Source organism: Melospiza melodia, chromosome 1 (genome assembly GCF_035770615.1).
Source record: "Melospiza melodia melodia isolate bMelMel2 chromosome 1, bMelMel2.pri, whole genome shotgun sequence".
Taxonomy (NCBI): domain Eukaryota; kingdom Metazoa; phylum Chordata; class Aves; order Passeriformes; family Passerellidae; genus Melospiza; species Melospiza melodia.
The window spans coordinates 109292305-109317563 of record NC_086194.1 but is presented as its reverse complement, the minus strand read 5'-3'; the positions used below and the strand labels follow the sequence as shown (position 1 = coordinate 109317563).

The 25259-nt window shown below is 40.6% G+C and overlaps 1 protein-coding gene and 1 long non-coding RNA gene across 25 annotated transcripts in view; one reads left to right on the top strand and one right to left on the bottom strand.

Annotated features, from left to right (window-relative positions):
• LOC134422090 (poly(rC)-binding protein 3-like) overlaps positions 1-25259 on the bottom strand; it is a 495993-nt gene that overhangs the window by 120887 nt on the left and 349847 nt on the right. Inside the window, exon 1 of one of the 23 annotated variants that reach the window (XM_063163965.1) lies at positions 18857-18953. The exons of 19 other annotated variants lie outside the window; for them this stretch is intronic. The gene's annotated coding sequence lies outside the window, so the exon portion shown is untranslated. 3 more of the 23 variants (XM_063163969.1, XM_063163935.1, XM_063163944.1) reach the window with 3 other exon arrangements.
• Positions 20440-25259, top strand: part of LOC134422185 (uncharacterized) — a 33726-nt gene continuing 28906 nt past the window's right edge. For both annotated transcript variants that reach the window (XR_010028740.1, XR_010028739.1), the window contains exon 1: positions 20440-20667. This is a non-coding gene — a long non-coding RNA (uncharacterized LOC134422185). The remainder of the gene's footprint in view (positions 20668-25259) is intronic.

Below are 25259 nucleotides of genomic sequence, written 5' to 3'. Positions count from 1 at the left end.
ATAAAAAAAAACCAACAATGCCACATCACCAAAACCACTGTGTTCTGTCACAAAAAAGCCAAATTTCACCCTTAACATGTCTTAGTGCTGACCTCTTCCTATAAACCTTCAAGCAAAAATATCACATGTATACATAAAATAAAAGACTATAAACATGTATGAATGAGCTCTGACCTTCCTTCTGGCTTGTCCATATGACTAAAATAATGACATCTGCTTAAGGTCAGAGGTCCGGAATATTTGAATGCTGTGCCTGTAGCACATGTGTTCCAAAGGCAGCCTACACTGTCATGGATAATTATGACATCTAGGGTAGGCACATCTGTTCCATTTACAGTGGTCAATTTTGGGGTTTTTTTGAGTATAAATACAAATAAACCTTGATCCCAGAACTACAAGACATCTTAATTATAATGGGAGATCTCTTTGGCAAGACTGATCATTTAAAATTAAGTGGAAAACATAATTTTTTTTAACTAATCAAACTTTTCATTTGCATTTAAATTTGCAGTACATTGGATAATTATGCAAGCAGTCTAGGAAAGCTCCATGCTGATGTTTTAACACAGAAAGATCTCATTAGAGAAGGACCATAAGAAATGACCGGCTATACTCTGGTTACAAATCATGTGATCCATTAGTGGGATGGGGGCAGGAGGGAAAGACATCAACATCACCATAGAGAAATGTTCTGCTAACTCAGTCTCGCTGGTTTTCTGAAAACAAGGAAATATATTTTCAGGTCAGTGATTTTCAACTGTTTTCAATTCACAGATCCCTAAATATTTTCCAGCAGATATGTAGACCTTTCAATAGCAACATTAAGCCCAAGGCAAAATGCTTGCTTTTCATCTTTACCTGCCATGGGTTTCTGAGATACGGTTCACATATGGGTTGGCTGAAAAACATTTTTTCAAAGAATGTTTTTATCAGAATTTACCTGTTTTGCTTAGAATACTTCTATCACAGCCTTCCTCAAAAGGAAGGGGAAGGAAGAGACACCTTACTCGTGGTTCTGCAGACAAGATTTCTTTGAACTAAAGCCACAGATGCTTACATTTTCAGGTCTCTTTGCCATGGATGGGTTTAGCTACAAACTGCATTGCAAACCTTTATTGTGTAGTTTATCAGCCTTCCCTTACACAGCACAGCACCGGTGTCTGTCTATCCGAGACTGACCTTCAGCACGTGAGATCTGCACCTGGTCCTGGTGCAGAGCCAGAATGTCTGGACCTAATTTACACACCAAGTGAAATGCCAATACACAATCGAGGGCCCAGGGAGACACAGACCTGCTACCCTGGAGAAGTCCTGCGTATGTGAGCGTCCTGAGCATCACCTCCATTTGTTCAAGAATTACCACACGTGGAACCAACCAATAGAACACTTATTTTTATTTTAGTTGCCTGCAGAATTTCTTCCTTCCCTCAGTTCCACTGGAGCCAGGGCCTGCTGCTCTGACAGATGTATATCCTCTCCATATTTCCTTTGGGAGAATCTCATGCACCTATTTAGCCACAGATACGACTCACAAAAAGGGGCCTGCCGGGGTTATGTGGTCTATGAGGAGACTCTTCTACATGACAGATGCCCCCTCAGGCACTTGGAAACAAAAGCATCTTTCTGCCCACTAAGCATTGAAGTTCCTGGAACATTTAGTTCAATCCATGTTTTGTACACATTTTGTTTTTGAAGGCATGCATCCCTACTGCTCTTCATAGAGAGTTCTTGGTGAAGGCATTTAAAAGAAACAATAATTTGAACAGGATTCTTCCTGGCTATGTACTTCCTCTTTCCTAATCCCTTTCCAAATTCTGACTAAAGGTTTGAGCTCCAGCTCTAACTCTGGTGATTGTCAAAGGCACCTCATGGCTGCTGGTGATATACTCTACTACAGAGAGGAACGGACAATACAGTCACCAGGCACTGGTGAAGGCCCAACCTAGATATGCAGGCCCAACCTAGATATGCAGGCTCTTTAAAATAACAGAAACACCTCCCCTTAATATTTTATACAGAAAATAATAATTCAAAAAATACTCAGAAAAATTCCTATGTTGAGATAGTAAAATTTGATAGAAAACATGAAAAAAACCTTGATAGGTTGACAGAATCACCAGAAAGAATTCTTATGTGTTTATATGATGCAGGCAAGAATAATCTCATTTTTTCCACGGTGATTTTCATGTTAGCCATTCCCCCATCTACAGAGTGTTAACAGTTCTTTCCCTTGCTAACACACTGTGGAAATCCCTTTCTTGGCAAATATCACCATCAAGGGGACAATTTCCCAGAGAAATCTGGCTCACATTCAAGATTCTTTGTGAGGATCAAAAATGGATCAGAAGTGGGGGGAGAGGAATTCATGAGCGCATCAACCAGGAAAGCCGTATGCATCTACTCTTGCACTTGATCAAGAAAAATAAAATTGTTTTCTTTTAGTCTCTGTCTGACTGACTAACATTGTGGCTGAGTCAACATCTCTCACTTGCAACTGGGTGCAGCCATGACATCAGAGACATCCTGATCAAGTACATGAAATAACACCAGAAATCTTCATTGAGAACAAAAGATGCAGAACAGAGACTGGTACACTTTTTCCCCCCAACAAGCTATAACATCCTAAAACATCTAGTGTTCATATTTGTATTACTATAAATCTGCAAAGAACTCAAATAAAAATTTGACTCTAGGAATCTGGTCCAGAGTGGCTTCAAGGAATAATTGACTACTTCAGAAAAAAATCTTTCTGATTTTTGGATGAAATAAAATGTATGACTTTCCTTTTTGTGGCCATGAAAACTTATTGAGTATCTTTGTTACTTGGCAATTGGGCTGCTTAGCTAGAGAAGATCAAAAGTCATGTTAATAAAACTACTAAAAAATAAAACAACAAAAGAAACACGCTATTGAAACTTGCACTAAAATTTATTACCCTTGCTTTACAATAATAAAGTCAAGTTGAAATATAAAGGCTTGCCTTTGCAAAGAATACTGCCACACATAAAGTAACTCAGATCACACCAGAAAGGGCCTCCTTACCATTGGTAGCTGCCTGATCGGTGGGCACAGAGAAGAAATAGAGAGTGAACCCCAGCCACACAGCCCTCCCAGCAGTATGAACTAGTACACGTTCCATTGGTCCTAAACTGTTGTGCAACTGACTGTTCCACAGCACTTTGCAACTTAACTCTCCTGAGCTGGTCACTTTTCTGATATCTTAAGTGCACAAAATGATTGTTACTGATTTGTGTGTTACATTTTCTTTGGCAGACAAGGCAAAAAAAAACCAAAAAAAAAAAAAAAAAGAAGGGTGGGGGTAAAAAGCAGGGAGGCAGGGGCAGGGGAGGGGAAAGAGAGGACAAGGAAGGGACAGAACAGCTCCTGCCTCTCTAAGCATTCCCTGTGCCATTCCAATTTAAAGACAGATTTTTGACAAGCACCCTGGTGGTCGCGTTCATTGCAATCCAAAGGACGAAGCAATTAAGGTGCAAGGATTACCCAGACACAAAAAGCAGTCAGGATACAACAACTTTAAGTCCACAGTGGTGCTGCGGTATCACCTTCTGATGCCCTAGCTCTTCAGAAAATCATCCTTTTCCAGTTCTGATTCCCTGTCAAAATGAATTAATGCACAGTCAGTGGGTCCCAGCTGCCTTACTCCCAGCCCAGCGCCAGCAACGTTTAGGGACTTCATGTCCCAAATGCAGCTGGGTCCCAGCTCAGCCTGGGATTCATTCCTCAGCCTGTGAATGAGGAGGCACAGGCTCAGCTGAGGGAACAGAAAGGGGAGTGTTACATGCAGCAGTCACTCATGTCCTATGCCCACCTCATCTCTGGATCCTCTAATGGGTACAGACTTCCCCCTGCTCCCAAGGAAACTCTGTGACTAGGAGCTTGTTTTCATATTTAACCTTGCAAGGGTAGCTGAGTACAATGCAAGCGAACCTACTACAAATTACTGCTCAGATCTCCAAAGTCTGGTTTGTTTGCAAAGTAATCCTCCCCAAAAAACAAATGCTGACTCAGGAGCAGACGTAGTTGGATTTCCAGTGCCTGTGAGGTGAAGCTGTGGAATGGCCACTTCTGCTCATCCCAGAAGGTACAGACATAAGACAACAACCAGTCCATGCAGCACAACTGCCTGCTGTCAGCAGACTAACCAAGCAACGTGGTTTTGTTAAAAAAAAAAAAAAAAAAAAAGAAAGAAAAAGGAGAGAAAAAATTTTAAAAGCCCCAAAATGCAGAAAAACGAAAACCCAACCAAACCAAAACCCAACCAAAACCCACAAAATAAGAAGCTCCAAAATACACCCCTATTCTCTCTCTCTGGCAATTCAGCCACAAGCAGCATGGTCACATGCTCCCCACCCATGCCTTGCCTCCTAACAGTGCTGTAAGCGCCTATAAATACCATGGGGATGCACACTTGTGGTGTGGAACACACTCACACTTTCTGCTCCCTGGCCTCATCTCCAGATGCCAGACAGACCTGCAGGGCTGGAAGGACACTCCCAGGCTTTTGCCCCCGGCCACAGTAACATGGCAGCATCAATTGTTTCGGAAACCAAACAATACAGGGAGTTTCAGCTGTACAAGTAGAAACCAAATGGCTTCTTTTGATCTGGAGAACCTGTTATCTCTCTACATGTCTGTCTTTCACCACACATTTTTCTTCTGCTATTTACGTACTACAGCACAAACCTCCTAGGCAGGTCATTAATCTGAAACGACGTCAAGTAGATACATGAAATAAATAACTAGCCCCTTCAATATCCCAAACCCAGGCACTCATGAATGCACTCATCCTCTGGAATGCCCCTCCCCACCCTTCTGTTAACAGCAATGCCATGGGCATTCAAGAGCCCTGTTCTACAGATCAGGGAAGCAAACCAGGAATAACCATCCTGAGCCCCTTGGCTCCCAGCACAGTCTGGCAAGACAAACTCCCATCCAATAGCCCAAGACAGACTTTAGGAAGCAGCCACTCATTTACTGAGCAGATGGTAATCGAAGCCATGTCTCTGCAGATTCAGTGGCAATAAGGTATAAGACTCCAGTACTGGGGTTTGAAAACTTTCTCCAAATGGCTTAAATTTTCTCCCTAAATCCTGTTACTTTCTAATTCCAGTTCAATTTTTGCAGTACTTCCCTTTTCCTTGGGCTTCCTTTGGACTGCATTTCAACTTTGCAATACTAACACTATTCTCACAGATCTCAGTGACTGCAAACTTCAAAAGGGAACACAGTGGATTCATTAGACTACTTAATGACATTCATCCTGGCACTAATCTTAAAGCACTTTAAGTATTTAAAACTTTTTAAACTACTATATTAAATAACCAGTATAACCTAGCAGTCAAAATGGATTTGCCAGAATTGGCAAGGACCTCCACCACAGGAGGAAGCAAGCACATTTTAAAGACAGCCTGCCTTACTCAACCTTCCCTTGAGTTAAAACAAGAGTCATCCCTGCAGCAAAACATTTCTTAAATACTACAGCAATATTTATTTTTTTTCAATTGAAGATGATGAAACAAATTAATCTCTGGCACAGACTAGTATGAAAGAAAATAAGAAATGAGACCACTTAGGACAATGCTAAGCCTGGATGGGAAGAATAAGAAACCAGTGGTGATATAATTGACACATAATCTTTTAAGAGTTTACACCTGAATAGGTAGATGAATTTGATAATCAAGCAACAAACTGATTTTCTACTAGTTCTGAAATTCTAGGATTCACTCAAGCAAGTATACAAGATGCCAGTAGTGTGAGCTTTTCCACAGATAAGCAGCTCTGGAAGGAAGTAAAAGTTTCTAAATGTTACTCAAGGGAGGAGCAGTAGCTGTAGAGAAAGAATTAGACAAGTAGGATAAATTTAGCTGAAAAAGACTACTGAATTGGAAAATGTACACTACGAGTAAAGTACAGTAAGCTAAAATAAAGATTTTTTAAGTATAAAAGTTACTAGAGATGTCATTAATAAAACCACATGGCATTTCTATGTAATTTGATTTAAGAATGTAATTCATTGTTGGTTCATACAAACTGAAAACATTTTGAATTCAAGATAAGATAAATTAGACAGTTCAGAGGTTTGATGCACTGAGGGCATAAGTGTGGAATGAGGAACCAAATCAACCAAGCATCTAAAAATTTAGAGGCCTCCTAAGCACAGAAACTGAAGTTGATTTTGTGGGAGTCCTACCAGCAGCTGGTCTTATATGCAATTAATTTCTTTCTATTTTAGAACTATTATTTTGTTGCTCTCTTGAAATAAAAAAAAAAAGGACAACTACATATGATAATTAACCAAAACCCAAACATATTTCCAGTAAAGATGATTTTTTTTTTTTAAGCATTAAGCTCATGAACTTTGGGGGAAATATTTTCCACCTTCTCATTTGATTTGTCTTTGTCTACAAGAGAACAGTAATCCACAGACATTTGAAATGTGTGGAAGCAGAAAACAAGGAAATGTTTACTCACAATAAGTAAAGCTATTCTTGCTTTACACTGGAATATAAGTGATATCAAATGTTTAGAAGCACATGATGCCATCTGAAAAAAGGTTCAATATTTGATTGGAGATTGAAGATTATTTTGCAAATTTGATCTGTTTGCAGGAGAAGCAACTGCTGGTCTTTGATGTGCATGTATCTCATATAAATCCAAGGAGGTAATCATTCCAGAGTACAAAGTCATGATGTGACCACAAATGGAATGTCACATGCAGCTCTTATCTTCACATATTGCAAAAAAAGATATAAAATAACTAGGCATGTACAAAGAAGGCTAACTTAAATGATATAGGAATTGGAGGATAAGACACTCAATATGAAGGCAGACTAAGGAAGCTAAAGTTCTATAATCCAGAAAAGAGGATTGAGCAGAATATGATCATAGTCTATAAATAACCTACAGGTAACAATATAGATGAAAGAAGTGAATTATTGAGAGTCCTGGTACAGGGTAAGATGACAAGCAACTTCCTTGAGCTAAAGAAGGAAAAACTGAACAGAAGAATGTAGGCCAGACATTTGCAAAACTCAATACCCCACAGCAGTATGCAAAATGATTGCATTTAACCAAGGTGGAGTCACTGCACACATGTGGCAGTTCCAAGTAAAACAGGAGAGTCTTCAGCCTCACAGGACACAACCCAGTCCTGTGGCCATCTGCCAAATGAACTGGGGTTTGTTTTGGCTTCTGGGTGCCCAAAAACAGAGATTAATTCAAAGGAGACATCGAAGTTGAGTATAAACTTAGAAAACAGGTGTCTACAAGAAGTAATTTTATTTCCTCCTCCACCTTACGGGAGGCAGGTGGTTAAAACTAACCACAGACAGAAAAAATGGCATTAACATGGAAAATGACCCATCATAGCACTTTAAGACTGGGTACATTGGGTGCCCAGGATGTGCCTCAAACAGCAAGAAAAGACTTGCTCCCAATTATTCCAACTTGCAGATTTTCAAATAGCATCAATATAAGACATACATTCTCATATCAATCACAATGAGTAAGTTGAGATTTACCTCAAAACTGAAAAAAGTGGATACATGCCCACAAAAGATCAGCTTCTCCTGTAAACACATCAGGCTTCCAAAATAATCTTCAATCTCCAATGTGACTTTTCTAATACATTCAACAGACCACCTGAGATCTACAAAATGACAAGAAGCTGGCCTTATGATTAACATGAGGTCCAGAAGGCTGCTATGAATGGGGAATGAGGGGAAAAGTCTGCCTAGAATACGATCTTTTAGTTATTTCACTGCTGAACATTCCAAATGGTTGAAATGAAAATACACAAGTTTTGAAAAGTTTATTCCTACTGAAGCAAAGTGATGATGGACACAATAGTGTTCCTGTACTAACCACTAAAGTTTCTTACATCAATAAAAATATTATCTCCTGTCAGGGATGTGGAAAAAAATCCACACACCAAGGTAAGCTTTTTCTATCCACACATACTGCAAAGATTTTAACTCTCCATTTCCAATCTCATGGACATACCACACTCACTTTCCACTGAGACACTGTATCTTTGCAAACTCGATCCTTTCTCCTTTTACCCCAACAGAAGGAGCCATCCAGGTTTAAAACTCAGAAGCTCTGAAGAGGGCAGTGAAAGTTAGGAGAAATGGATGGAGAAGACAAAGCCTATGAAAACACAATTTCCACGGACAATAGAAACACAGAATCCATAAGGCTGGAAAAGATTCTTAAGATCATTGTGTCCAACCATTAACACAGGATTGCCAAGACCATGTCCCTCAGTGTCACATCTACATGGCATTTAAGTACCTCCAAGGGTGGTGACAAAAGCCCTTCCCTGGGCAGCATGTTCCAGTGCCAGATAACCCTTTCAGTAAGTAACTTTTTTCCTGGTAGCTAATCTAAACCTCTCCTGGCACAACAGAAGCTGATTCCTCTCGTCCAATCACTTTTTACTTGGAGAAAAAGTTCTTATGCAGATACAAGGTAGAGCAGAATTACACATCACTTTCACAATGAGATGCCATTTTGTAGCCAAAGTCAGTAGCAGAGTCTGGGAACATCATTGTGTCATCATAAAAACTGGATGTAGGAGGACAGAAGATCCCAGAAATCCTCAGGGATTAGACAGCAATCTGTTCTCATTCTACTGCTTCAACAGATTAATCAAGGAGAAATTCTGCCAGGGATTTTGTGGACATCTCATCCTCAGCATCTTTCTTGTTTGTTACAACTGGGCAAGGCTACCTGGCTACAACTGGGCAAGACTTTTATCATGCTTGATCTTCTGTACACATGTTAAAATTCAGGAAAACCTTCACAGTCTGTTCCAAAGATGTAAGGCAGCAAATCAACGGAATACACTGAAATAGCTGTTTCAATTTGCAAAAACTAACCAGGTAAACCATATTAAAACAGAACTAGTTACAAGCACAAGATCATTTCTGGCTAGGAATACAGATCAATGACACTTCAGATTGACAATAAAAGGAAGATATTTATGACTCAGAATCTCCTTTAATACCATTTTTGTCACAAAGTCACTATGCATATATACAAACCATAGGTAGGTATGAAAATTAGGTGCTCAGTGCTTGTACAAAACTATTGAATTTGACCAAGTATTAACTGAACAATATAAGGTTATAATTAATATAGACGATGTCATACCTTGCTGATTACACATCATAAATTAAAAAACGTATTTATTTGAACAAACACATGTCTGTAAGCCCTTCTTCTGTATGAGAATTATAGAGAGACTTTTACAGGCAGCAGCTATTCAGGGCTGCAGACATGAAAGCTTGCCTCAAACATGAGCCACAACCCCATTTTTGTTTATTACCATAGCCTATCCATTTGACATCCACCCTAATAAATGTTCTTAATGAAAAGCATTCAAGTACACACCCTGTTCATTGGCTTTACCCAGAGTGCTGAGGCTCATTAGGCAGATTATCAGTTTTCTGCAAGAGATGTCTGCACACTTTTCAAATTTGACTAATAATCTCTTGAAATAAGGTTTGCAGCAGAAGACATGCTGAGCAAAACTCATCACTAGACTGAATCTATGCTGATGTGATTTTAAAAAAAGTCTTTGCCCTTAGCTTTAGACATATTTGCGGGGACAAACTGGTTTTATTCTGTGGCTATTCCCAACCCCCCAAAAACTGCAATTACTATTTGGAAAATAAAAGTACCGATCCAAAACAACTTAAACTGAAACATTTCTGTGGTTATTCCAAGCAACAAAGTTTCTCAAACTTTTTTTCAGAAAGCACTAGTAACAGTGAAAATTAGTTTCCTTTTAAACTAGGGCAAACATAAGACAACATTTTGCCCAATTTGCCCACATGCTAGAAACAAAAGCATGTGAAAAATTTAATGCAGTATAAAATTGAGAAAGTTGTAGTTAAAGATTCCAGTTAATTTTTTTCAATTGAGTAAGAATTAATATATTTGAAATCAACACAAGCAAGAAAGGATTGTGCAAAAAGCTCACACTCTTCATAAGATAATCCCCTCATGTAATAAAATAAACATATCTGAAAAATGTGAATTGCATTAGGAGCATAGGAACTAGAACTTAAACTGATTTAAGGTGTATCTGCAATCTTTCAAGCTTATATTGTATATTTTAAATATATTATTTAGAAATAACATTATTTTCCTGGCAGCTCAGCTATGTTTTAATTGAGAGAATTGCATTTTGATGTATTTTTAAGTATGATCTCAGAAGCATTCAGAACTAAAATGTAGGTGACATTTTATTAGTAGCCATAGGCAACCCTCATTATAGCCACTTACATTTTTATTTATCTCTCAATATATACATGATCTGCTTTTAACTTTATTGACTAATAATAATATTAATAATAATAATGATCACTGGAGACTGGATCATTCATGTCTAGGGATGGGAAATCAGAAAGGTCACAAGGTAAAAAAAACTCCATTTTGCTAGGAACTTTAATGCATTTCTCCTAGGGAAATTCAAGTTGCTTTAGAAAGGTTTAGACGTATATTGGCGGGCCCTTTACACCTGAGCCAAGTAAAAGCCCATCCATCTGTGCAGAATAATCTGTGTTTAATAAAAGCACAGTAAAATAGATTCCTGTACACTTTTTTTGTAAGGCCTCTCTTGCATTTTATTGCCAGCAGCCCAGTAACTCCACACACCCACTCAAAACATGATTGGGGTTGTTTCTTAACCAGAAGTAAAACAGGCAAGGAAAGGTCACGGTGCTGGGAGATTTCTTTTCAGATGATAAACAGGATTAAAAGTGAATAGGTCCTGGTTAGGGGATCACCCTAAAAGGAAAGCCAGGAATGACAAGGCACAGCCCAAAGTCCAAACTGTGTGTCAGCAATCTCCTGCTAGCAAGTCTGGGGTCACGAAGTAACTACCAACAAAACTGGATATATACATGTGTATATATATGTATATGTACACGTATAAATGTAATCCACCACAAGTGGTGTTCATACAATTGCTCAGTCAAAAACCAAAGTAAACAAAGTAAATGTAGCTAAGGCTACCATTGACCGAAAAAGGGTAATAACAGAAAACATGGAAATATCAGGATAGGACACTTAAATGGTCATACTTCTGCCTTTTATCATCTTCTCACTGAAACTAGAAACCAGGAAGAGAGGAGGGATGGTTCTGAGAAATCAGAAAGTGTCATCCAAGCACAATAAAATACGTTCACACTACAAGGATCTTTTTTCACCCACTAGCTAGGAAGTAGCACTGAGAGGTATCACTCATTAGCTGGAACTCAGCAACTGGCCATGGATGTGATCCTACTCCGCAGCAACACAGAACAAAACAGGTGAACTACTCTTACACTCAGTCATGACAGTCTTAATAGCTGCAGAGAGAAGCAATTTGCACTTCCAGTGTTTAAGCTGATGCATTCTGCTCTACAGCCAGGAACAGGAATAGGTATCCCTGAAGTTACTGTGCCACAGCTCAAGATCAGTGCTTTCTAAAAGCATGCTATTCAAGACATGGGGGAAATCACTCAGAAATGCAAATTAGCTACCAGTAAGAGGAGGAATACCACGATGTCACATATTAAGCTGTAACAGGACACGCCAACAGATTAATTGGTACTGAAGCTCGTAGAGATATACTGGCAATTCAGGTTCCTGTAAGCAAACAGGAGGCCAACAGCAACACTGGTTGGAAGTGTGGGAAAGACACCTCCAAGTGCAGCCCCATTTCTGTCAGGACTGGGGGCTGCTTGGGGATCTGCTCTGGTCAATGGAAAAATAACAGCTTTAGGAGGTTTCACTATCATGGCTTATGCTGGAGTCTTTTGTCAGAAAAATATCATTCCTACAGAAAAAAGAAAAGCTTCCAAAATTTAGGCAGCATTTCAAAACATAGGTTCAGATTCTGGAAATCTTACTTATCTGACATTAGGAACACTGAAGGGACATTTTTGTTACAAGCCAGTTTCAATAGCACTTATAATTTTTATTCAGCTTCCTCCGCCCCACCCCAGCCACTGTGGGATGCTCACAGTAAATTAACAGTGACAGCCTCTTCAATACCTAGCAGGCATCTCCACTTGTGCACTGTGAATGCTGATGGGAAAAGGAGGAAGGGGGAAACAAAGTGCATCTCTCTCTTGGTGTCTGCACAGAGCCCTTGTTCTTCACAGAGAAATCTAACAGCGTAACTTTTGATGTTCCCTACTGCTCAATCAAAATCCACCTATCTAAACTTCTCTGAATTAAAAAGACTTGGAACTCCAAAGCTGATTCTCACCACTGTGAATGAATACTATAAACCTGTCTAGTAGAAAAAAGGTAGAACTCTCACATCTTCCTATCTGCAGGAGCAAAACATTTTAATTTACTCTCACAGGTACAGCATACACTTATAAAGAAAGAGAACAGTTTTTTAAATCACTTTGATCATATGTAAGGAAATCTCCACCAGATCCATGCAGATCAAAGACCTTCAGTATTTAATCCAGTACTATATGGCAATTATTGAGCCTATATAGTAATTATTGAGTGGGATTGCAGCATTTACAAACGTTGCATTAGCCCCCAGTGTTTCACAGTAAAATCTCTGCTGTTACTGTATAGAATGTTTAATATTAAAACACAGCCAGTGATTTTCTGTTTGCTCTTCTGGGTTGATGCTGGCATGTAGCTAGAACTATGCTAATGAGATCCTTAAGGTATGCACACGGTTTCATTAACTGAATAAAATCACATAAAAGACATTTTCTGGTCTTCAAGTCTCAGATTCTGTCCTTCTAGTTGTTTAGGCTCAAATGCTGAATAGGTGCTTTATTGCCCACTGACAAGAAAATATATGCCAACAGAGGTAAAGCTAATAGGCCACCATAAATACAGGACTAGATGATGTGGACATTGCACCAAACACTTCATTACCATGTAGATACATCTAAAAGTATTCATTTTTGGGGGGATGTATCCCTCCGCACTTTTCTGTAGCATGTTCTGCACGTGGGATAATATGCTTCCCTTGTTGCCACTGAGACAATCAGACTGTTGAGATTTCATTTAATAAAATCCTAAGATCAGCAATAACATCTGTATTTGTTTAGCAACAAACATATACTTATTTGTATATAAAAGATGACAGAAGTGTTTTCCTAGACCTCCACATTCTCTGTGTGGAGCTGCCCAGACTCCTGCTGCCGTGCCTGGGACTGCTGTTCTGACACAGCCACCCTCATTTTCTAAAAGTGGGCTGAACATTCATAAAGCCCTGCTGTAAGCATCACAGTCAAGTCCTTCTGTTGGATTGCTTAATTTTTATGAAATCAAATTCTTTCTTTCTTATTACAGATATGTGCCTAAACTATTCCATACAGTGTTTTCCTAAGCATTTTCACTACTTCATTTTTAAATTAGGATTTTAAAATATTTATCTTAAAATGTTTGTTAGATCAAAAAAATCCCCAAAAAAACCTCACAACAAAAATCACACATTCAAGTTTTTCTCCAGACCATTTTGTGAAAGTTTTCAGGTGTCACTGCAATAAATCCTGATAAGAAATATTGCAGCACCCTTCTCACAGAATTGCATTTATAGGCTGTCTGAGCAACTAAATTATGCCAAGAACAACAGGTACATTTATTAATTTTGCAAACCTGCTGCTTATTTATTTTATACTGTTAGTCAGATCCTGCTACCGATGCCCACATCCTCCATAGGAGGAAAGTCTGCTGAGGTCAGTGGCTGAGCCCTGACTGTGTGAATTGCTGCTCACTGACTCCCAGCAGTGTTGAGATGCTATGGTCAAGCACAGACATCCGAGGAGGTGCACGGGAGAAAGAAACTTCATCCGACTCTAAATGACCATTACAGCTTTGGGGAAAAGAAGGTCTGATCCAAGGGGGAGCCAGAATCGGAGAACCAGAGTTAAAAAACCCAACAAACTAACTCTCTTGGGGGAAGAGATCAATTCACGTAGGTTTGCAAATTTTTTTTTTTTTTTTGGACATATAGATAATAGCCCTTTCTATTTTAAATAACAATGACTTTCTGGGCTAATTGTTTTTTGTGTCTCTGTGCTGAAGGCTTTCAGGGCTCAGAAAGCAAGTCAAGATGCTGAACAGCATGTGTGTACACAAGATGACAGCCTCTGGCAGGGGACACAAAGGCTTCAGAATACGGGTGAGCACAGCGAAGGGCCACCCGTGTGCGTAGGGGATGATGGGCTGTCTGCTAGAAATCTGGCAGAATGCTCAAAAGGGAGTTTCTTAGCCTGAACTTGACTTCTGTGCCTCACTGATGAATATTAACACACAATTGCTCTTGCTGAATATCCCCATGGCTCTATGGCCACTTCAAGGATGCTTGCACGTATTATTATCTCCATCTTCCCTCCCACCCAGCTGATGGACACTACACCTTTAGGGGTAAAAACACACACCCTTAAGACCAAGTAGACATCTGTTACAAAGATTTTCTGCTTGATTTTAATCCAAAAGAGCTGGCATTGAGCTGCTGTTTTTTAATTAAAACCTCCTTTGCTGAGTTGTTTTTGTCTTGTGGAGCGTCTATCAATCAGGAGGAGTCACCGCAGGATGCACTCGGTGGCAGCAGGCTATTTCATCCCTTCCCCCAAGCCCAGACACCGACTTTTTCCTTCTTCCTCCCCTCCCCAACTTCATTAACTAAATGCACTGAATAAACCTTAACATCCCAGCTAAATCCTATTGGCCCTGGATTTGCTGCTTAATGCTAAAACCCAAGCGACCCATTTTTCTCCTGTTGATACTTCTATTGCTGATGGCAGCCAGCAGAGAAAAATACCCAACTATAAACTATTTTCACGTAAGGAACAAAACCAAAAGCATTCATCACTCACTCTTTCTGCTGCTGCTCACAAACTTTATGTAAGCTTTACGTGACGTGTCAAAGCCTCCCTTGCTTTTGTGCTTCATGGGCAGCACAGTGAGCCTGTTGCTTAGCAAATGATTACAACAGACTGCATCTGTTATTAAAAGTGCAACTAGGTCCCTTTTAAAGGAAAATTATCTGGAAAAGTCTATGAAAATTAATTTCTGTGCATTCTACAATCCCCAATCACGATATTGTTACAAACATCAGAAGACGGAGATCCCACTAACTGAGAGAAAAACAAAGAGAGTAAAAAGCTTCAGTGCTACAGAATCATTTTGGTTGCTATCCTTAAGTTTTGCTTTTTTTAGCAGTTGGCAGAACTCTAAGTTTGTCTTCCCAATTTCACATATGCCACAGAAAAGGCTAAAGATTATTCACTGTGCCCCTGTCTCCTGGCTGTCAGCCCTTGTGCTGCACCCCAGTTATAATTACTGCATGTCATCTGCCCTCAGCTCAGCTGCCCAATGCTTCCTCCTTGGTCCATGATGACAAACAGGATGGATCCTCAATGGTTCTTCCCAGCTCCCGACTCACTCTTTCCAAAGCACCCAAACTGGGTCATCCATCCAGCTGCAAAGCCTCCCTGTGGCAGCATTAAGACCTTTGGCTGCTGGTGTCATCTGCCTGCCTTTACTGCTTGCTCCACCAGACCTCTGATCTCTCTTCCACCTTAAAAACATGACACCATGACCACCATGTGTTTTGCCACAACATCTGACACTCCAAAACCCTTCCCTCCCACAAATACCTCTTTTCCCTTTCTGCCACACAACTGTGGCCGCAGTCACGTCCCCCATTAACTTTGCTAGCTGCTCCACAACTTTCCAACTGCAGTGATACACCCTCGTCCTGCTGCAGGGTCCCTCTGGAATTGTCCCTGCCAAGCAGGCCTGGACAGGCTCCGAGCGCTCCTAATAGGAGGGCCACCTCACCCTCTGCTTCCCCATGTCCTGTCCTTCTCCCTGGGTGCTGAGCATGAGGGATGTGAACCCCTGTCCTTTCACCAGGACAGCCCCTTCCCCTGGGATGGATCTGTGGAAAGCGGCTTCCCACGCAGAGAGTTGAGCGCTTTCCCTCATGGCTTGCAAAAGTCGCTCCTTGCATTTTCACTTATCTGTCAGAGTGGCTATTCCAGCTTGCTCTTGGGTACCCAACCAACACAGCAGTCTTCGGATTTGACTTATATTTTTAATACCACATTTCACTTGACTTTATTATCAGACCTCAGTGTCCTACAACACCGAGGCTGGCTTCTGAGAAGTGCTGCATCCTGAACTGCCTATCCCACGGACACCCAGTCCTTTGCCCAGCAAATTCCTGCAGCATTCCAAGGCTGCGAAGGCTGAACAGGAGCAAGGAGCCCGGGCATTTGGTGAAAATGCAGCTATTCTAAATAAAAGCTGTATTTATAAACAATCTAAAAGCAAATGCAATCTAGCACTAAAGATATGTGGCACAGGTTATGATTATTAGTACGCTGTCTGGTACGAGAAGGCTTTCAAATAAAAACACTTTCCTACTGACCGTGCACTCATGTTAATGTATTCCTTACCAATACCACTAATGGAGCATTCATCATGTTTCTTGCTTCTCTGAAGTAACAAGAGAAATAGATGGAACCATGTAAGAATAAAATTAAATATATCCACGGCGCTACACGTTATCATAGCGCACACACTCTACAAATGTGTTTAAACAGGGTCCTTGAAGGAAGTAATGGCAACTGACTTCAATATTACAGAAATATTCAAACCAGCATAAATTGGAAGGCAGGAGAGATAAGGAATATAACCAATGAAACAAATGCTTATATTCTTGAGGACTTGTTTTTTTGCAGCAAGGACACAGCTGAGAGAAAGACAGAAGGCAAGGTCTTCTGTAAGAAACCAGCTATTCCAGAATAAAGAAATAAAAATATTTTTGTTCGCATGATTATAGTTAAGGATGGTATGGAGCAATATCCACATATTGCCAAGGTTTACCCTTACCTTGGATACAGGGAGTAGCATACTAGATAGAGGACATATTTCTTAAGAGGTTTATGAGGAAGCAAACCTCAGCTTTTCTGCTCATTTTTATAAACTCTTGACAGATTTCAGCAAGGCCAATTCCTGGCCTCAGCTTTGAACCATTCTCAGTGATAGTTCATGAACTTTGCACCAGGAATCTTTTTAGGGATAAGCAATGGACAAATGGATTACCAGCTGTTCAACTCCACTTTTCACTATTGTTCTACTTCTAGAGGCATATACAAAAGAAACAAACAGGGACTACAGCTAGACTGAAGGGTACGCATACATCTAACAGATATTTATTTATTTATAACACTTTAAGATAGACATGCAAAGTCTATCTTAGTTATGCCTGCATTTTGCATATAATTTACGCCTGAGCTGTTAAAAAAATATGTTTAGGTAATGTGCGTTAACTGAGTGTTTATTTTTCCTGTAGCACTAGGAAGGTTATCAGAAACACAAACACAAGCTGTACACTAAACATAACCATATTCACTAACAGGACATTCTAACAGACGCATAAAGGACATTAAAACATCATTTTAGGCGCACAGGAACAATTTTTCTTTCATCTTCAAAAATAATAATATTAATGATCATAGTGATGAGGTATGAAGCCCAGACTCCTCCATTATTACTGTTATTTAAGACTACTGTATATTTTCGAACTTTTCTTTAGGAAACACACACTTCGAAGTTCACTTTTCCCCCACTGCACAACTCGCTGAGCGACGACCCGGTTGTTTACTCAAGCAGTTTACACAGCAACTTAAAAACAACAGCAAGAAAAGCCTCCAGAAACATTAACACTTTAACGAAACGCGAAAACTTCCAATGCCAATACAAATTCCAAAATATGGGACAATATTCCAAACTAGTTGCCTCTGAGGGTGATGCTGGTTTACAGCACGTCAGAAACTTACTAACCTCTGCCTTCCTAATCCCTCCGCAACCCCTGTGGTCTTCCTCGGCCTCTCCGCGCTTCACGTTAAACTTGCAGGAAACCAAGAACCGGGGGCACACAGCGAGCAGGCTCCCGCTAATGTCATCGCCTTCGAGCGCCGGAGCCCCGGCTCAGGCGGGGTTACTCACCCGAGGGAAGCCCACACTTCCCGACTGACAGTCCCTGACGGATCTCCCTCAGCGCCGCTCACTCGTGCGGCGGATAACCCAGCCCCATCTCCGCACGGAGCACTTCCACCGCAACTTGTTGTGTCCGCGCTTGTGCAGCTGGAGTTTTCCCGACTTGGCCCGGCGCTGCCCGGCCCGGCCCGGCCCGGCGGCGCGGCCCGCTCGGCTCCCGCCGCCGCGGCCGCGCACAAAGAGCCCCCCCCGCGCCCACCCTGCAGCGCCGGCCCGCGCCCCCCGCGGGGCCCGCACCCACCTGCGGAGCGGCTCCGCTCCCGCCTCCCCGGCGCTGCTCCCGCCGTGCCGTCCTCCGCGGGCAGATGGCCGGCAGCCCTGCAGCCCTCCGCTCTGCCGGAGCCTGGCAAAGTCCGGCTTTTTTTTTTTTTTTTCCTTCCTCTCCTTTTTTTTTTTTTTTTTTTTTCTTTTCCTTCCTCTTTCCTCCCTTCTCCCTTTCCTCCCTTCTCCCTGTTTTATCCTCTCTTCCTCCCTTGGCTTAGACCCTGGCAGATGAGCACAAGTGCACTCACAACACCCCCTCCACCAGTCACTTCAATTAGTGCCACACGAGAGGAGCTTCTGCCCAAAATCTGCTTAAGAAAGGGCCAGAGGGCAGGGCAATCGCCTTTGCTCAACAATGACCAGAAGCTGCTATAAATATCCTAACAAAAGCACTGGCCAGGCCAGGAATGTCATATCCTAATGTGATAAAAATTGTAAATATCCAATGTATACCAGCAACACAAAGCAAGAAAATCAGGTTGTTTTTGATAAAAGAGACAAAGATTAAAAGCAGTCGCCACCTCCTTACCCTCTCCCCCCAGTACGTGACCTTGCAGTATGTTACCAAAGTTGTGTATTTCTGGGTGCCAAGCTATTATGTTTTCGAGGTCCAGAGCAGCTCGTTCACAATCCCTTTGTGGCAGCTGCTCGCTAATATTTATAGGTACCCAAGTCTGTGCACCTTATATAACCAAGTCCACTGACCAGGGCTGGGCAGAGGTAGACTCCAACCCCACAGATATGGTGCCTCACACAAATAGTACAGGCGGTGGCTTACCTTGTTAATTAAAACATTAACAAGAAGTTCCCAATACACCAATAAGTAAACCAATATATTAATACAGTACAGACAGGGGTGTGTTTATATGAGGACTGGAGGATTTAATGTAATTTGATTTAGACACATTTTACACTAACATTATTCCAGTGCTGTGAGTGAGGAGAAACCACAACCTGAGGTTTCTAACTATACAGTGAACTAGAGCTGAAAACTAACTAAAAAAACCCAAAAACCAAACAAACAACAAAACTCACAAAAAGCCAACACACACTTGGTTAAGCTCAATGTCTCTATCAGCAGTGCCTGGACCTTGGGCTTTTGAATTGCTTCACAAATGTCCAGTTCACACTGTGCACGTAGCTGGCATGGGGAGGGCAGAGTTGGAGAAGGGAGTGGTTTCGGTCCCACAGCACTGCTTGTAAACTCTGCAGTGCCTTCGAGATAGTAATTTCCAGTCTGTTGATGGCCGGATGACAACAGCTAGGTTCATCTGAGGGGAAGCCAATAGCCACTGTCACCTAATTCTCTCTCCAGACGTTCAAGAATGAAATCATTGCAAAGGGAGGGCACTCAGCTCATGTCCAAGTCTCGTGCCTCAATGTTTATGTACAAATCTGTGTAAAAGTAGTTAATCCTATTGACCAACCGCATGCTCTTTTAGAACCGAGATAATGGCCATCTGAAATTAACCCTGTATTTCCTCTGTTAGGTCTCCATCAACTAAAAAATCAACTTCTCCTACAAATACATGTTATTTTTTCCATTTCATTCCCATGCCCTCTTCTGATCACACTTGTTTGTCATGCTGTAGTGAACACTCCTTTCTCAAACTAAACCAATTCACATACAGATTTATTCTCAAAGCACCTTTATCCACAAAGGATGGTCACAGAGGATTTTTGCTGCTTTATTAATTCCCTGAATTTGAGCATGTGCCCAATGTAACAAAGAGTGTACTTTTAGAAGATCACTTGATTTAAAAGAGAGAATATTTAAGTGAAGCTCATATGAAACCCTAGTCCAAAAATCTCATATGCAGGCTTGCAAGAACAAAACTGCCCACAAGATTTCCAGACTTCCTAGATTCAGCAGAGAGAGAAATATTCTTTATTTCAACAAAGAGTTGTGAGCAACCCCGAGTGCACAGATGCAAAACAACAACACCAACGCGTACAACACAGACTGAGCATTGTTGGGCCAAGGCTGCCAGCCCATGGGCTGACAAAGCCCTCCCTGATGATGAGGGACAGGGGAGCAGAGGTCCCCACTCTGGCACAGGCATGGTGTGGTGCAGGTCTGTGCAGCCCAGCCCAGCCAGGGTAATGGAAATACATCCAGCTGAATTTCCAAGGTGTTCCATGCAATATGGCTAATTAACCCTGCCAGTTGCACTGGCTAGTCTTTACACAGGCTCCTGCCTCTATTTCAGCCAGGGCCAACTGAGTGAGTTGGCCACAGCAGCAGTACAAACAAGTGTTGTGCTGCAAAAGAGTGGACAGAAGTCTCACTGAAGGAATAAAAACCCCCAACATAATCCTCAACAACAAACACCCCTCCAGGTAAGCAGGAAAAAGATTTTTAGAATAATAAGCTTACTTGGCAAAAACATGAGCAATGACTTAAATAACTGCATAGTTGTGACTGAATAACAAGACAGCAAAAATAAATCACTAATGGAGTGAAATGCAAGCCTGTGTGCATGGTATAAAAATTTAGCCAGCCAGGCAGATGAACAAATTGGTGGAATTGAGTTACTGATGCTAGAAGTGACAGAAAAAGATGATTGTCTCTGAATTCTGGGTGAGTTTTGTATCTTTAATTTTTGTGTATGCCATTCCCAAGTTCAAAGAGGGAAAATAAAAAGGGTTATAAAAATACAAAAAAAATTCTCCTTTCAACAAAACACTCTGTTTGTATTGATCTGTCTTGATCTGCTCCTTTTCATTTTGCATGCTGCTTTCCTACACCAGCTTTTCCAACCTATGGATAGAAATGGTGGAGGAATCTTACAACCTCCCTTAAGGACTGATGAAAATGTAGCATAAGAAAAACTGCATGTATGGATATATGCCTCACAAAGGGATATTCAGAAGGGTTGTCTTTGCAAGTGTGAAAGTATTCCAAATGCCATTTGCTTTTCAGATCAAAATGCTCCATTTTATGATAAACCTAAGAGACAGATGACAGAAATCTCCTTGACTGAGCAATGTCCCAAAACTAAAATGTACAAAGCAAAGATACTATTTAGTTTATAAACAATTTAATGTAGATTTGCAATTTTAAACTGTCATAAAATATTCTACCAACAAAGCACTCATTTTATGGAGAATTATGCATTATCTGGAAGTGCTTTAAGTTAACTCATTATGGAAATAAAAACCTGAATCAGATACATTGGGTCCTTGCATTTGACATAATTTCCTGGAGGAGGAAACCTGTGTACGGAAAGCTATCCTCAAGCACTGGTTGAAGTTTTCCCTTAAATACTGTTTTATTTGATAAGTGAAAACTGACAACACCACCAAATCATCCAGTATTAGTGTTCTTTTCTTTTACATGTCCCTGCCCTTGGACAAAAAAATAATAATGGGTTATGCTATTCCTTAGCCTGAATAAAATGTTGCAGTTCCGGAGATAAAGACGTATTGAGCTGAGCAATTAAATAGCTAAATAAATGAATCAGCAGAGCAGAAGTGACAGATTTAATTACTGCTTAGAGCTAGGAAAGGGAACTAATTATGGGGTTCATGAACCTCATGCCATTCTTTTCCTTAAGCATGGGCTTCGATTCTTCTGGATCAAACACTGCAAATGCGGTAGCACCATGCACTAGATTAAAAAAAAAAAAAAAAGAGAAAGAAAAGCACAAAAAGCTATCCAAAATTTGGAAATAAAGTCTAATGTTTGAAGAAAGAATAATCAATACTCTGTTCTAAAAGCCCATGTTCAATTGACTCCATACCATAAGTTACAAGGGCTTGCTTTCAAATAGATAAACACTAAAAATTTAGTTCTCCAAAAAATGAAAGCACAATCAAGTTCACTAGATGTGAATAAACCAGAGATTGTAATAGAAAGTGTGGTAAGTGAGGCATAAAGCATACAGCTCTATTGAGTGGCTAGGAGCCCTCTTCATCAGAAAATATCTGTCACTGGGAAGCCTGAGCAAGCTTTTGATCCTACTACCTCTCTCCTGCTTTGGTCAGCCCACCACACCAAGCAGAATATCTCACAAAGATGCTTTTGTGGCCACCAATTACAAAAACACTAACAGTGGAGAAAACCTGCACCTCAGTTTCTGCCTTCTGTCTCATTTCTCTAGGTTGCATTTACTTTACCATTCTAATTCTGTTCTTGTTTGATAAAACTGTCAATGCCAATTATTTGATCTTCACATTAAACTCATGATCCTAGTGGTATAATCCCCTAAACATAGAATTCTTTTCCTTATTAGCAGGAGGGAGAAAGGGGATAAAAGCCCACATATACAGCATTTGCATCACATTATTCAATTAATTGAATAATTTTGGTTTACAGCTATCTTGTACAGATAAAGAGAGAACAGGTATCATTTCAGGAGAAAAAAGTACCAAAAATGGGTTTTTAAAAATGAATTAGGGAAGGGAAGAGAGGAGAAGTCTTTCATTCATAGCCAGTTTTTTTTCTAAAATTTTAATCTCATTATGATGTCTGTTTTAGCACAATTTTAAAATTCTACACATTTGCCAGTTTTCCTACAACTGCTACAAAGAGAAAAATATCTCTGGACAGCTGATCTCATACACCATTCTGAAAAGAAAATCAGGCCTTTTACTCCACTGACTTAAAAAATTCTAAAAATGCAGGACATGATGCAAACAATAAAACATCTTATGGGTAGGAAATATGTAAATCTACCCCAGCTATAGTTGTGATCTCCTTCCACACCATGAGTAATTTTGTCAGAATGAAAATAATTGTGTCCAAACCCAGAGCAGTAGGCTGATCCCTTGGAAGGTTCACTGAACAATCACAAATGCCATCATCATCCAAGATTACAACATCAGCTCTGCTTCAATGAAATTCTGCCCTCTGAAGGCAGCCAAAACCAAGGTCTATTGCCTCAATAAAGTCCAAAATGAACTCTATCTTCAAAATCAGTGTCTGGGATTCTGTATCAAGGGAGACTGTATCTGCAGGGAACCAGGAGCACTGTACACGGAAGATAAGATAAAACCAAGTTGTTTTTTTTTTTTTTTAATGGAGTTATGGTATAGCTCTATACAAGTGATATTCTTTGCCTGGAATTCTCATGCTGTTACATCAGTAGAAAATGCACTTTCTACATATACATACAGCAAAGCAGAGAGGAGCTGATCTTCCAAAAGGACACTATCTGAAACACTGGGTACAAGTTGCATTAACCCTCATACCATGTGAATTTCACAGCATCAGATATCCATGTTATTAAAGTGTGAGGTGCGTAGAATGTCACTAAGGTAACAGTGGTCATGAACCTTGCAGAACACACACACACACACACTCACACACAACTGATATCTCATAATAGAGGTATGATGATTGTATAAATAACCTCAGTGGAGCATGATGAGAATTAAAGGATCTCATGGGCAGGGGCAGCTTGTCAGCAGACTGACAAAGGGTAAAAGGAGAACGTGCACTCTTGGTGCATGTTCTAATCTCAGGAGGCAAAATCAGCAGTATTTCACTAACAGTTCCCTGCCAGGCTCAGATGGAAATAACATTTTAAGTGTCTGAGGTGTCCCTCTCAAGACAGGATATGATCAGTATTTGCCTGTGCATCCAGAAGCAAAGTCCCAAAGGAATACAGGGCATGTAGGGATGGAAGCCATGCAGAAGTGAGCTCATCACCTGGGGAGAAAACTGACTATGAATCCACCATCTTCTGCTCTCACTGTAGAGCAGTGCAAAAGAAATCCCTCATGGGATACTTGGAAGTGGAGTAATGGTTAAGCATACTCTGGAAGCAAATTTGTCATTGCTTTATTTATACCCTTTTGCTCTCAGTCTTGCATTGGATGTCTGCCCTTAGGTCTTGCTTAACATAATTTTGCAGTGTCTCACCACCCAGCCAGCCTGGTGAAGTGGAGAGACAAGATGAAACAGAGTGAAACCAGCAGATTATCAGTAGAAAACAAAGAAGGGTGCACAGGGTGTCTAGAGACATGAATTTCTTTTCCAGCAGGGTCATAGAAGACCAGAGCTGGCAAGTATTCCTTCCTATTTTTAAAGGGTCACTGGCTTGGGATGACTTTACTAGCAGGGAAAGGATTATCTCTAACAGCCATGAACTAATTCTTCTCCTGCATGCTGGCAAAGCAACACTCCACAGTTCTGGGTGAGCCTTGGGTTTTCAAACAGCCTCTCACTGTGTTTGGTTATTACAGGGAAGGTAGCAGGTCATTTTTCACATGCATGGGAGTGTGCCATTTCATCAAATCTGCCCTTGGGAAGTTTGCTTGTGCTGATTTGCAAAAAAGTGACTAAGTATACCAGCAGGTGTAAGGGGAGTTGCTAGTTGTCTGGTACAAAGAAGAAATTACTGTTTTATTGCATGAAGTTAAAATAACATTTATACACTACTAATCTCAGACCTAAAAATAATTTAAAATCACCTACCATTTTCTTCTTTAAAATCTCAAAAAAGTATTCTTTTTTGGAGTGGCTTCCTAGTAGTTCATTGGAACAGCAAGTATCCAGTCTTTACTGGGGACTAATATAAAAACTAATCAAGCTCCTTGACAGTAATGACAACTGAAATAATGGGAGCCACTCTCCAACTAAAAAAGCTGAAGTAAGCCTCCAGCCACAGTGCTTAAAGGCTTTTCACAAAGAAGGGCAGGGATCTGTGCATACAAACATCAGAGCTTGCTTACTCTTGGAATAAGTTCCATCTGGGAAAAAAACCTGCAAATAACCAGAATTATGCCAGAAACAGGAAGAACAAGGAAGCCTGTGAAGTGGCTAGAGTGCAGTCCTAGACGGAGCCTGAGCAAAACTCACAGAAAGTTTCTCCTCTCTCCTAGGGCAGTAGTATACGAAAGAGGAAAAAGCCATAAGGAGAATGAAATAAGGAGTGAGAAAACTGATCCTCATGAGCCTCATAATACAATCCTTGACTTAATAGAGA